The sequence below is a fragment of the Gopherus flavomarginatus genome, chromosome 8, assembly GCF_025201925.1.
Source record: "Gopherus flavomarginatus isolate rGopFla2 chromosome 8, rGopFla2.mat.asm, whole genome shotgun sequence".
Taxonomy (NCBI): Eukaryota; Metazoa; Chordata; order Testudines; family Testudinidae; genus Gopherus; species Gopherus flavomarginatus.
In genome coordinates this window covers 99,178,640-99,192,185 of record NC_066624.1, presented here as the reverse complement: position 1 = coordinate 99,192,185, position 13,546 = coordinate 99,178,640, and the positions used below count along the sequence as shown (strand labels likewise).

The following is a 13,546-nucleotide window of genomic DNA, read 5'->3' as shown; positions in this document are numbered from 1 at the left end:
CTTTTCAAATTAATACATTGATTGGATATTGCCTTTTTTTAGTTGTGTAGAAGCTGGGAATCCAAGTTCAAAGGTATTGCCCTTGTTTGTAAAATTTACAATACACTTCTAGACTGACTTTTCTTTGTAACCTTCCACACTTTAAATGTGGTATGACTGACTTTTTGTCTGTGCTGCTGAGTGCCCTGCTCTCACTGATGTCAAAATGGAAGCTGTGGGTGTTTTGATTCCCTGAAAATTATTAGTGTCTTAATAGTTTCAAACAGTGCAATGTGTTTTGTTGTGAACTTGAGCATCTCCTAGAGATGTCCTGTATGTTGAATTAGGTGTGTGCTGCACTTTGGCCAGCATAGCTTCAGAGACAGTGAAACTGTCATTTTATCATTATCTCTTTGGACAGCTGCCAGCTCAGAATATTGGGTAAAAGTGGGCATTTCTTTGACACATTTGAACAACCACTGCTGCTCAACTAAGGACCTGGAGGAAGAACAGTTTGACTAGTCAGAAGTTGAGGTTTCTTTGCCTGTTTGTCTTACTGTTCCTTTGCTTGATCTGAGTTTAAGATGCTCTGTCTCCAAATTGGAGCCTGATCTTGGACGGTGCTAAGCGATAAACACTAAGTATAAATGCTGCCCAAATTCAGACCTAGTGCAACTCCATTGACTTCAGGGGAGCAGCTACATCTTTTTTCCCCTCAGGGCTGAATTTGGCTGATCATGCATAACAAGAATATATGTATTGTGTTAGTATCTACAGATCCCGCTCTTAATTGCACCAGTGCAACGTTATTTAAGTCATTTAGGTTACATGGACGTATCTGTGTATAGAGTTTGACCCCTTCTGTTTTATTATAATCTTATAAAATGAATAGCCCTCAGTAAATAAAATTAAATATGGAGTACAAATGATAATCGGACCTGTTGATAAAAATCAAATAAAAATGTCAGTGAGTGACCAATTAAGAATATGTGGAAAGCACCTATTCCTAAAGGTCTTGATACTCAGTAAATCATAAGGGTCGGATTTTTCAGGAGCAACTAGGGGTGTTAGGCATCCAGCTCTCACTGAGAGTCAACTCTAGGATGTGTAATAGATTTCAAAATCCATCTCATTGGACCTGATTTGAAACCTGTTCAGATATTTGATTTAGTTAAGGTACTTATTTTAAAAGTCCCCATTTCAGGATCCTGGGAAATTATTTATATGGATGTGTCCCTGCTAATGTTGCTGGAAAAGACTGTAATGTAAATATATTGAGATTTATTGTGCTTAAACTGTTTTTTAATTTCCCAGAAACATGCACTTCTTCCATTAAAGATACACCTGTAAGTGTACTATAGCTAATGGAGTTAGGTCTGCACCTAGAGTGCTCACAGCTGATGACAGAGCAATTTTTTGCAGTCACAGTTTTGTTCTTTTATAACTGCTCATTTATGTAAAATACTTTTCTTGTGAAATAATCCACTCTGTCATGAAGCAAAATAGATCATATGACACAAACATAAAATTTGACTAGCTCTGTAACAGTAACAAAGTGTGAGACATTGTTAACCTAGAGAATTTTATGAAGTTTTCTTTTTTCTGTGGTTGTGTCTACTTTAAGGAAAATAATCATGATTCACAATGAGATTGCCCTCCTCAACCAGGGATTTTTTTTACAAGTGACTTCACAAAAAAACTAAGAAAATAGGTGCAGTTTTGCATATTTTATCCATCTTTTACAAATTTTTGAAACATTTTTTCACACAATCGTTAACTCTGCAGTCTGGTAGAAATGATCTTAAATCAAAAGGTAGAAATAAAGGTAAACTTTCAGAATGGAGAGGGTTAACTAGTGGTGTTCCCCAAGGGTCAGTCCTAGGACCGATCCTATTCAACTTATTCATAAATGATCTGGAGAAAGGGGTAAAAGATGAGGTGGCAATGTTTGCAGATGATCCTAAACTGCTCAAGATACTTAAGACCAAAGCAGACTGTGAAAAATTTCAAAAAGATCTCACAAAACTAAGTGATTGAGAACAAAATGGCAAATGAAATTTAATGTGGATAAATGTAAAGTAGTGCACATTGGGAAAAATAACCCCAACTATACATACAATATGATGGGGGCTAATTTAGCTACAACTAATCAGGAAAAAGATCTTCGAGTCATAATTCTCTGAAGACATCCATGCAGTGTGCAGTGGCAGTCAAAAAAGCAAACAGGCTGTTAGGAATCATTAAAAAGTGGATAGAGAATAAGACAGAGAATATTTTATTGCCCTTATATAAATCCATGGTATGCCCACATCTTGAATACTGTGTACAGATGTGGTCTCCTCACCTCAAAAAAGATATACCGGCTTTAGAAAAGGTTCAGAGAAGGGCAGCTAAAATGATTAGGGGTTTGGAACGGGTCCCATAGGAGGAGAGATTAAAGAGGCTAGGACTTTTCAGCTTAAAAGAGGAGACTAAGGGGGGATCTGATAGAGGTATATAAAATCATGAGTGATGTGCAGAAAGTGAATAAGGAAAAGTTGTTTACTTGTTCCCATAATATAAGAACTAGGGGCCACCAAATGAAATTAATGGGCAGCAGGTTTAAAACAAATAAAAGGAAGTTCTTCTTCACACAGCGCACCGTCAGCTTGTGGAACTCCTTACCTGAGGAGGTTGTGAAGGCTAGGACTATAACAGGGTTTAAAAAAGAACGGGATAAATTCATAGAGGATAGGTCCATAAATAGCTATTAGCCAGGATGGGTAAGGAACAGTGTCCCTAGCCTCTGTTTGTTAGAGGGTGGTGATGGATGGCAGGAGAGAGATCACTTGATCATTGCCTGTTAGGTTCACTCCCTCTAGGGCATCTGGCATTGGCCACTGTCAGTAGACAGGATACTGGGCTGGATGGACTACATTGGTCTGACCCAGTACGGCCTTTCTTATGTTAAATTATCTCTTTAATCTTGTCAGCATGTCTTCCTTCCTTTTGCAAAAAGAAACCAATGTCCCACTTCCAATGAGTCTGATGCTGCCAGTATCATCTTTGCATGTCTGTAGAAATGGATTCTCCTGTCAGGACAGGATTTTTCCTCATGTCCCTGCTTGCAACCAATTCATTTGGATCAGTTAGCAAACCTGCTGGGAATTCAGAAGCACAAGATACGCATTTTGCTGGTTTTGCCATAGATTTTTATCGACCCTAAACTTCAGCTCTTATTTAAAAATCAAAGCCGTTTATACTTATTCAAATGTCTCAGAAAGTCTTCTCTGCATAAATTGGATGAGGGGCTGGAAGACATCCCTTTCCAAAAATAGCCCACTTGAGCCCAGAACATTGCAATAGTTTAACTTTTTCTATCCTTGTCGCTGGCCTATTGTGCTGTCTTCATTGCAAAATGGTGTGTTTTTACATCAAGATAGCTATGTCATTGTAAAACACACTTTTTTTTTTAAGTGAAGACCCACCCTTAACAAGGTGTGTTTCTAATTCTGTTTAGATAACTCACATTAAAACAGCAGTGAAGACATGACAACTTACCTTTTAACTCAGGTTAGCAGCTTGAGTTAAAGCCTTTAGGGCAGGGATCGGCAACCTTTCAGAAGTGGTGTGCCGAGTCTTCATTATTCAGTCTAATTTAAGGTTTCGTGTGCCAGTAATACAGTTTAACGTTTTTAGAAGGTCTCTTTCTATAAGTCTATAACAGGGGTACGCAACCTATGGCATGCGTGCCAAAGGCGGTACGCAAGCTGATTTTCAGTGGCACTCACGCTGCCTGGGTCCTGGCCACTAGTCCAGGGGGCTCTGCATTTTAATTTAATTTTAAATCAAGCTTGTTAAACATTTTAAAAACCTTATTTACTTTACATACAACAATAGTTTAGTTATATATTATAGACTTATAGAAAGAGACCTTCTAGAAATGTTAAAATTTATTACTGGCACGCGAAACCTTAAATCAGAGTGAATAAATGAAGACTCGGCACACCACTTCTGAAAGGTTACCGATCCCTGGTCTGTAATATATAACTAAACTATTGTATGTAAAGTAAATAAGGTTTTTAAAATGTTTAAGACACATCATGGGGAGGGATAGCTCGTTGGTTTGAACATTGGCCTGCTAAACCCAGGATTATGAATTCAGTTCTTGAGGGGGGCCATTTAGGGAACTGGGGGTAAAAAAAAAAAAATCTGGGGATTTGTCCTGCTTTGAGCAGGGGGTTGGACACTAGATGATCTCCTGAGGTCCCTTCCAACCCTGATAGTCTATGATTTAAAATTAAATTAAAATGCAGAGCCCCTAGACTGGTGGCCAGGACCCAAGCAGTGTGAGTGCTACTGAAAATCAGCTCACGTGCCTACCCCTGCTTTAGGGAAATGTGGCATTGAATTTGTACTGTTAATCTGAGTTAAAGCCAAATGGCCATGTCTTCAATGCTATTTTATCCTGAGTTAACTAACACATATTTGCTCACCAAGTTAAGAGCACACTTGTTATTTGCCTGAGAGTTGGGCTGAGTGTAAATGTGGTGGTCCTAAAACTGAATGACAGATATGTAACATTGCTAAACAAAATGGTCTGATTTCCTCCCTGGGTGTGTTTTTCCTGGACTGTGTAATGTTAATGTTTGAGTGGTCTCACCTTCCTATTTTGCTGCTCTTTTTTTACTGACCATTTTTTTACATTTTCTTCTCTTTATTACTTTGCCCTCACAAGTCCTGTTCTGTGGAAACGCCCCTTTCTATTTACTGAGGGGTTGAACATGACTCACTCCTGAGCCATCAGGATGCTCTTGCATGTTGGCTAGTGCTGCACAGAGGAAGTCACATTTTGGTTTAGGTTTTTACAAAACCTTTGTTGGTCAGGTTTTCATTTTTACAGAACCTAAGGGGAGTTCAGGTCTGGTTCAGTTTTCTCTACAGGGCAGGGCATAGAGAGAAGGACACGTCAGATAAGTGTTTCTGGTTTGTCCATCATAAGTTCACCGTAAGTTATGAGAGAATGACCCAAAGCCTCACCAGGAGACCAATTCTTCTGTTTACTTATTTGATGCTGTGTAAGCAAAATGAGCTTGATTTTGTTTAGTACAAGAGAAATAGATGGCCTAACGTTGACAGCTGCATGATATTTCCAGGAAACTTGTTTGTTCTCTTTTCTGTTATCGTGGACTTTGGTTTCATTAATAAGAACAGGTGTCACCACCAGGTATATGATCACAATACAGTAACTCCTCACTTAATGTTGTAGGTATGTTTCTGAAAAATGCGACTTTAAGTGAAATGATATTAAGCGAATCCAATTTCCCCATAAGAATTAATGTAAATGAGGGGGCTAGGTTCCAGGGGAAAAAAAGTTTTCACCAGACAAAAGACATTCACTCACTCACTCTCACTCTCTTATATACACACACACACAGAGTATAAGTTTTAAATAAACAATTTAATACTGGTACACAGTGATGATGATTGTGAAGCTTAGTTGAGGTGGAGGAAACAGAGGGTGGGATATTTCCTAGGGAATACCTTACTGCTAAATGATGAACTAGCAATTGACTGAGCCCTCAAGGGTTAACTCTCACACTCTTCAAGGCCGCAGGAATGGAGGGAGGGGAGCCAGCATTGCAGACGAAGACCGAAACACACACCGTGTGTGTGTGGGAGAGAGAGATGCACATTTCCCCTTTAAGTAGCTGACCCTACTCTTAAGTACGCTGCCTTGTTAATTAGATCAGCTTGCTGAGACCGCAGCTGCTGCCAGCAAGCTCCCTCCGTCCTGAGCCCTGTCATGTCCCCCCCCTCCCCGCTCTATGGAACATGGGGTAAGCGGGGTGCAGGAGCAGGGAGGAGGGGGACACCCTGAGAGGCCCCCTCTTCCTTCCCTCCTCCCCGCACAGCAAGCAGGAGTTTCGGGGAGCAGCTCCAAGGCAGAGGGCAGGAGCAGCACAGGGCAGTTTGGGGAGGGACAGCTGAACTGCCGGCAATTGTTGGCCTGCTGGGCAGCTGCTGCACAGGGAACTTAGGGGAGTGGGGAGCTGATAGGGGGGCTGCCGGTCCACCCTGGTTCCAAGCCCCCACCAGCTAGCTGAAACAGGCTGCTCTTCCTGCAAGCGGTGGACAAAGCAGGTGGCTGCCAAACGAAGTTAGAAGGGAGCATTGCACAACTTTAAACGAGCTTGTTCCCTAACTGATCAGCAACGTAACAATGAAACAACATTACCTGGGATGAGTTTAAGTGCAGAGTTACTGTACTCACACACCGCCAGCCCCTTTCTATTTACTTGTAAATGGGCTGGGGAATTGACTTTGCAGAACTGTGAGGTTGTCTGAGAAAGTTAGTCCCAATCAGCTGCAGTCCCCACCGGTGTTTCCCTCAGCTTCTCCTTTGCCCTCTAAAACAGAGTCTAGATCTGGATAGCCCTGGCTTCCTGCTGAGCTCCTGGGATCCATGAGAAGCTGCTAGAATTGTGGGTAGGCCCCTCCGTCCCAGCGGGACAATTGGCTGAAAACCTGGCGAGAGACCTTGTGGAGATTTTTCTCCCTTTCCCCCTCCTGAGTGTTTCTTTGCAGGAAGGGGCAGTCAGGTTCACTGATTTTTACAGTTTTTACTTGCTTGGGCAAACTGCTATTGACATCATCGAGAGTTTACAAAGAAAGGGTTGAGTGGACAGTGAGTAAAGACAGCAGGCTTTGGCCTGTGGTTACTTTTTATTAAGTGCCAACACTAGGCTAGGCAAGGTAGGAAAAAAGACACACGCTGCCCTGGAAAGGTTTACAGTTGAAGAGGGTTCTGAGTGTATCCTCTGCTTCTGCTCCTCATCCACCTCGAACATTCTCTGGGCTTCCTTCCTCCCTCTGCTCAGGCGAGCTGCTAAGCTGCATTGAGTGGGGAAGCAGCAGCAGCAAGAGAACCAGTGAGTGAGAGGAGGAGGGCAAGCACATTTCTCTCCCTCCTCCCACAGCCCCGTACCTTCTGTGCTGAAGGCGGTGTAGCAACACTGCCCGTTAGTAATATATAAACATATGCGTTTGCACAGGAACAGATGCCTATCTGTGATCTTAGTATTGCCAAGTACTGCCTTAGTAGTTCAAAAATTATGACTTAACCCCCCCGTCAAAAAATAATTATGAGATTGAGATTTAAAAAAATAATAAAAAATATGGAGTTCTTCTTATTTGCCTTCTGGGATAGGACCCTTTAGGGTTCACACTTTCAAGCTTTCTCTGCAGCCATTAGGGCCTAGAACCTTTTTGGGTTTTTTTTTTTAAATGAAAGCTGAGATTCTCACCTAATCACGTGATTCCAGGAGCTGGGGATTTAATACCACCAAATATCATAAGACTTGCTATGAAATCATGAGAGCTGGGAACACTGGATCTGTACATTGTTCAATGGTACTATCCCAAGGGTTCCCTGTAGTGTCGGGATCATGTCTAAGTCAAACCTGGCTCAGATATATCACTCATCTCAAGAACATGCTGCCCACAGATGCTTTCTAGATCACTAAAGTCAATAAGCAATATAAATGGAAGATTAGATAATCAAAGCCCAAACCTGTTTTTCATTTGTCAGACAACTCGCCCACTCTAGCATTTTTCAGAGGCACTCTAATCTCTGAGAAAACCATCTGTCTAAACAGGAGTGGAAAGTGACTTCTGTGAGTTTGTCCTTGTGCATGTGTGTTTATGTTTGGTGGATGCATGAGAACAGAAAGCCTCTGAACAATCTGTGAATATTTCTACTTCTCCTGAAGGGAGGAGAAAGATGGAGATGCAGGCAGAAAGATGAATCATTTATGCCTAGAAGAACAAAAGCTTGTTATATACAAAATAACTCCATCATCCACATGGGCAAAAGCAGGGAAGGACTCCACCACCCTAGACATTGTGTTTGAACCAAAATTTGCTTATCTTGAGGTTAAGGACAGGGCAAAGTGATAAAGTAACATAGGAGTAATGCATTATTACTTCCATTACAGTAGTGCCCAAAGGTCCCATTGGGCTAGGCACTGTCATGACATAGAGTAAGGCTATTTCTTCACTGTCAGGAAGGTGTAGGTGTTTATACTAAGATAGCTAACTTGAGGTAGCTCACTCTCTCTCTCATGGCAGGTCTACACTTAAAACTTTGCGTTGATGCAGCTGTACCTATGCGGCTGTGTTGCTGTAGCGTTTAAGTGAAGACGCTCCTACGCTGACTGGAGAGAGCTCTCCTGTTGGCATAGTTAATCCACCTCCCAAGAGCCGGTGGCTGTGTCGCTGCCGACATAGCGCTGTCTACACAGGGGGTCAGATTGGTATAACTACGTTGCCCAGGGGAGTGGATTTTTCACATGCCGGTGTGACGCAGTTATACCAACAAAGAACTGTAGTGTAGATCAGACCTCAGTGTCTAAACAGACTTTACAGTGAAGACATGACTCGAGTGTCAGTATAAATGTGGTGGTCAGTGTGGCATTGCTAAACTAGACGGTTTGATTTCCTCTGGGGGTGTGTTTCCTATACTATCTATTATCTCAGCTAGCTAGCACTTCTGTACGGGCAATAGTTCACACTTTTTATGTTGTTGTTTGTTTTGTTCCTTTTGGTTTACTGACTGTTTTCTGGCTCATTTTCCCTTCTTTATTACCTTGAGTTGCTATCTTGCTTTATCATTTTGAGTTGCTGTCTTTCTGTTCTCCTTCGTCTACCAAACATAAACACATGTGCACAAGGACAATCCTAGTGAGACAAGGCTCAAATAGCTTTTAACCCCTTGCAAGTGTGTGGGGTATAGTATTGACCTAGACTAGCTACGTTAAGGCAGGGCCTCCCAGAGGATTCAGGGGGCCTGGGGTAAAGCAATTTCGGGGGCCCCTTCCATTAAAAAAATGTTGCAATACCATAGAATACTATATTCTCGTGCGGGCCCCTGTGGGGCTTGGGGCAAATTGCCCCACTTGCCACCCCCCCCGGGCGGTCCTGCGTTGAGGTAAAAAAGTCTCCACCTGTGTTTGTCTCCACTAGGATTTTACAGCAGTAGCTAACTTGCATTAGTTATCTTGCTGTAAAAATGCACTTTTTTAGTGAAGATATAGCCATAGAGTAAGAGACAGCCCTGAAGAGCCTACAGTCTAAATAAACAAGACACACAAAGGTGTACCAGAGATATAACATACAAGTAGAATTAACAATGTGAGGGTAATAATTCTATTAATATTTTGCGGAAGGAAGGAACAGGCATCTTTCCATTTCATATGCTGAACAAGCTGAGTTGTGGTTGTTGCTGCGGGAGAAGATTTTTCCTGTCCCAAGAGAGTTTCAAGATTACAACATTTTTTCCTCATCCTGAAATGAGACAAAAACATCAAAATCTTGAAAGCTTTCTTGAACCTATTATTACGGGTTCAGTCACAGAGACCCCCTTGGGACTATCAGCTGATGTGCTGAAACTACCTCTGAGTCTGTTTTCTTTGCCAGCTTGGGACTTCAGACCCCTGTCGTGTTGAGCCAGACTTGCTAGCCTGTGGCAACACAGACCCAGGGTCTGAACCACGCCCCCAAAGCTGCAGACTTAACTGAAAACAGCTCAGCAAGTACTCCTGTCTCCAGCACCCAGACGCTCAGCTCCCAATGGGATCCAAACCCCAAACAAATCTGTTTTACTCTGTATAAAGCTTATACAGGGTAAACTCATAAATTGTCCACCCTCTGTAACACTGATAGAGAGATATGCACTGCTGTTTGCTCCCCTAGGTGTTAATCACTTACTCGGGTTCAATAATACACCAGCGTGCTTTTATTAAGTATAAAAAGTAGGATTTAAGTGGTTCCAAGTATTAACAGACAGAACAAAGTAAGTTACAAAGCAAAATAAAACAAAACATGCAAGTCTAAGCCTAATACATTAAGAAACTGAATACAGGTAAATAGAGATGTTCCAATAAGCTTCTTTCACAGACTAGACTTCTTCCTAGTCTGGGCCCAATCCTTTCCCCGGTACAGTCCTTGTTAGTTCCAGCTCAGGTGGTAAGCAGGGGATTTCTCATGACTGGTAGCCACCTTTTTTCTCTTCCACCCCTTCTATATCTTTGGCACAAGGTGGGAATCCTTCGTCTCTCTCTGGGTTTCCACCCCTCTTTCTCAATGGAAAAGCACCACGTTTAAGATGGATTCCAGTATCATATGACATGTTCACATGTCCTGTGAGCCCCACTCCATTTTTCCAGGGTTGGCCCGCAAATATACCGTGGAGGCTTGCAGGTAAACAGAGCCATCTACAGTCAATTGTCCTAGTCAGTGAGAGCCACCATGATTCTGAACCACCATTAATGGCCCACACTTTGCATAATTACAGTAGGACCTCAGAGTTATACTTTATATTCCTAGTTTCAGATACAAGAATGATACATTCATACAAATAGGATGAACACACTCAGTAGATTATAAGCTTTGTGATGATACCTTACAAGAGACCTTTCGCATGAAGCATATTCCAGTTACATTATATTCACACTTACTAGCATATTTCCATAAAACATATGGAGTGCAACATCACATCTATAACTCGAAAAAAAAATCTGCACAGGATCAATCAAAAAGTTTTTGTTTCAATGTCAATCTTTTTTTAAAATGGTTTAACTTTTTTCACATCAGCGTCAGCTGAAGGGGAATCAAGCCATTGTTTTCCTGACTTATAACTGTGCCGCTGTAGTGCTCAGAGTGTAGATGCTTCCTATATTGATGGAAGTGGTTTTCCCACTGATGTACATAATCCGTCTCCTGGACCAGCGGTAACCAGGTTGATGAAAGGATTCTTATGCCGAGGGTTAGGTCTGGTTAACTACAATGCTTAGGGATGTGATTTTTTTTTCACACCCCTGAGCAACATAGCTAAGTCAGTCTATATTTTAAGGGCAGACCAGGGCTGAGTGGCTCCATGTCAAAACATAATGGGCCTATTTCTTGTTTCTCTGAACCTGGTGTTGTTATTTACACCAGTGCAAAGTGTGTATATAATGTTTTACACCTGCTTCACCCTCTCTTCACTGTGGTGGAAATGATTACACAGGGCACAGGACAATGGAGGATCAGGCTTGTTTGTACCTAATGTTTCTGGATACACAAATAAAAGAAGTGACTTGGAGACTGAAGGAGAAGACAGATCTTTATCACAAACCAGCAATGCAGTGCAAGGCACTATTGCTCAACTTCCTTGTCCAGACCTGTGCAGATGGATGATTCACCTTCTACTTGCTTTTCCTGGCCTCTGTTTCATTCAGTAATGTACCTTGAGCCAGTCTCACGCTTTCATGCTACGAACTCCATTGGTGAAGTACCTTTATATTTCTCAATCCTTTTACCTAGAAACATTACTAATGTGTAAAGGATCAGACACCTTAGACTTGCTACCCAGATACTTCTCCAGGGTCTTTGAAATGATACCATTTTTGAGTGTTACTCTGAGTCACACAAACATATTTGTTTCTCAGCCTTTTTTTCTTCCTTTGTGAAATCGAGTCGACTTTTTAGTGCTCTCAGTTGCTGCACCTCATCTCAAATTACAGTGTAAACACTTTGGGGCAGTGATTGCTACCTATTACTTAGTACAAGTTGGGCCCATTTCTGACTGAGGCCTGTGGACCCAATATGGTGATAATAATAATACACACTTCTGACAGGGTATAAATAACTTGTGATAGCCTAGTCATTTCCATGACAACACATTGTGATGTCATGTGATCTCACTGTACAAATGAAACGGGGATATTTGGGTTGAGAGAGACTGAGCTTTATTATTGTTCTGGTACACAAGAAAATAAATAGCTCGTAGAATCATTTTATTTTGTACAAATGTGCTCTCTTTATTCAACGTTGAAGTCTTTCAGGAAAATTTAGTTACATGGTTCCTTTGGCATGTTTCTATAAAGAATGCAAAACATGCATTGTTTGGTATTTTCTTGAATGCTCAATCAGAGACACTTAACATGTCAGCACTCAGATCTGCCTAGTGAATTGCAACTGTTACCTGTCTGTCATGCATAAAGGGCCATGGAAATAATCTAAACTAGAGAATGCTATCCTGGAGCAGTATGTAACACTCATACTTGGCATGCAGAAATTTGTCTCTGGTCTTTATCAGTTTTCTGAGTGCTTGATCATGCAATCCTTGTATGGTAAAGATTGCTGGATTAGGTTTTAAAAGGCTATAAAGTCTGAAAATATGAAATTCTATGAAACACATGCTTTTGAAAAGAATATTTTATTTATTGTATATCAAAAATCAGTGCTCTAAGGATCAGATCCTAAGTCCATTATAGTCAATGGAAAGATTCCCACTGACTTCCATGACCTTTGGTATCGGACCCTTACAGTATAACATATGGTCCATGGCCACTTTGAAATGTTTATTGAGAAAGAAATTCCTGAGATTGGGCCTGATCCTGCTCAGTTTTTAATGAGATTGTGACAATTTGGCCATATTCTTCTGTGGGAAAAGGAGCAAACAAGACGTACTGTCTGAGCCCTAATATATTTTGTTTCCCCCTTCCCCCAAGTATTTCTTGTGTATTTGCCAAAATTGTCCATTGAAAGCCTGCTGAGCAGTAATACTCCAAATGGGCACAATAACCGACAAAAAGTAATATTTAATCTGTTGTTATATTATTGGAAATGTGTAGGTAACAACGTGGCAGCAGGGCTGATGGGTTATACATTTAAGTACATTGGCAATATTTATGATGCTCTGGTTTCCTTGACAATATAATAATCTATGTTTTGTTTTAAGGAATCCTAAAAAGATTTCTGCTGGCAATGTCAATCAGTGTATTGCATGCTACTTTGCATAAGTCTGCTGGTGTTTAGTTTTATTTAATTAAGAAAGAGACAGCTATTCTGCCAGTTCTTTCTTTATATTGAACATGATTACCGTTAATTAGGCCAGTTTCTGATCTCAGTTGAACAGGTGCAGATCTGAAGCTAATGCGGTCATTCTGGATTTACACCAATGTAACTGAAATTGGAATCTAACCATTTAAGTTTTATAATGGTCTGTTCATCTTTAATTCAGAAAATGCATCCTAGTTCCTTTCTCTCTCTTAATACCCCTTTTCCCCTCCCCTCCCTTTTTGATATTAACTCCTTCAGTGCCATGGCTCCAGTTAATAAGTCCAGAAGTGCCTGTTCTTGTCAAAAGTTTGTAATTTCTAATGTAAACCTATGGAGCCTCAAAATGCCTGTACAATGAATATATTTCTGAGAGCCCCAGAAGGCTATGCAAAAGCCTACAGGACAACTGTTTTGCTACATGAACCCAGTTTGCAATTCCTTTTATGCACGTCTTCTAGTATTTCCCGAAACAGATCACATTCCCAAATTCTGCCATCCTCGCTGACACAAGCAGCCCCTAATCTTACGAGCAGTCTCCTTAAAGGCAGTGGGAGTACTCCCATGAGCAGGGACTACTTATGTAAGGGTTGGAGGCTCACATCTCAAATTCCATTTTAGGGACAGCTTGGGAGGCAAAACACCAGTTTAGCATCCGGATTCCCAGTTGAAAGGAGCACATATCTAGCCTGGTTGTGCAGGAGCT

The 13,546-nt window shown here is 41.3% G+C and overlaps 2 protein-coding genes across 5 annotated transcripts in view; both read left to right on the top strand.

Annotated features, from left to right (window-relative positions):
• Positions 1–13,546, top strand: part of NCEH1 (neutral cholesterol ester hydrolase 1) — an 824,131-nt gene that overhangs the window by 701,041 nt on the left and 109,544 nt on the right. The gene's annotated exons all lie outside the window — the stretch shown is intronic.
• PLD1 (phospholipase D1) overlaps positions 1–13,546 on the top strand; it is a 135,431-nt gene that overhangs the window by 29,325 nt on the left and 92,560 nt on the right. The window lies entirely within an intron of this gene.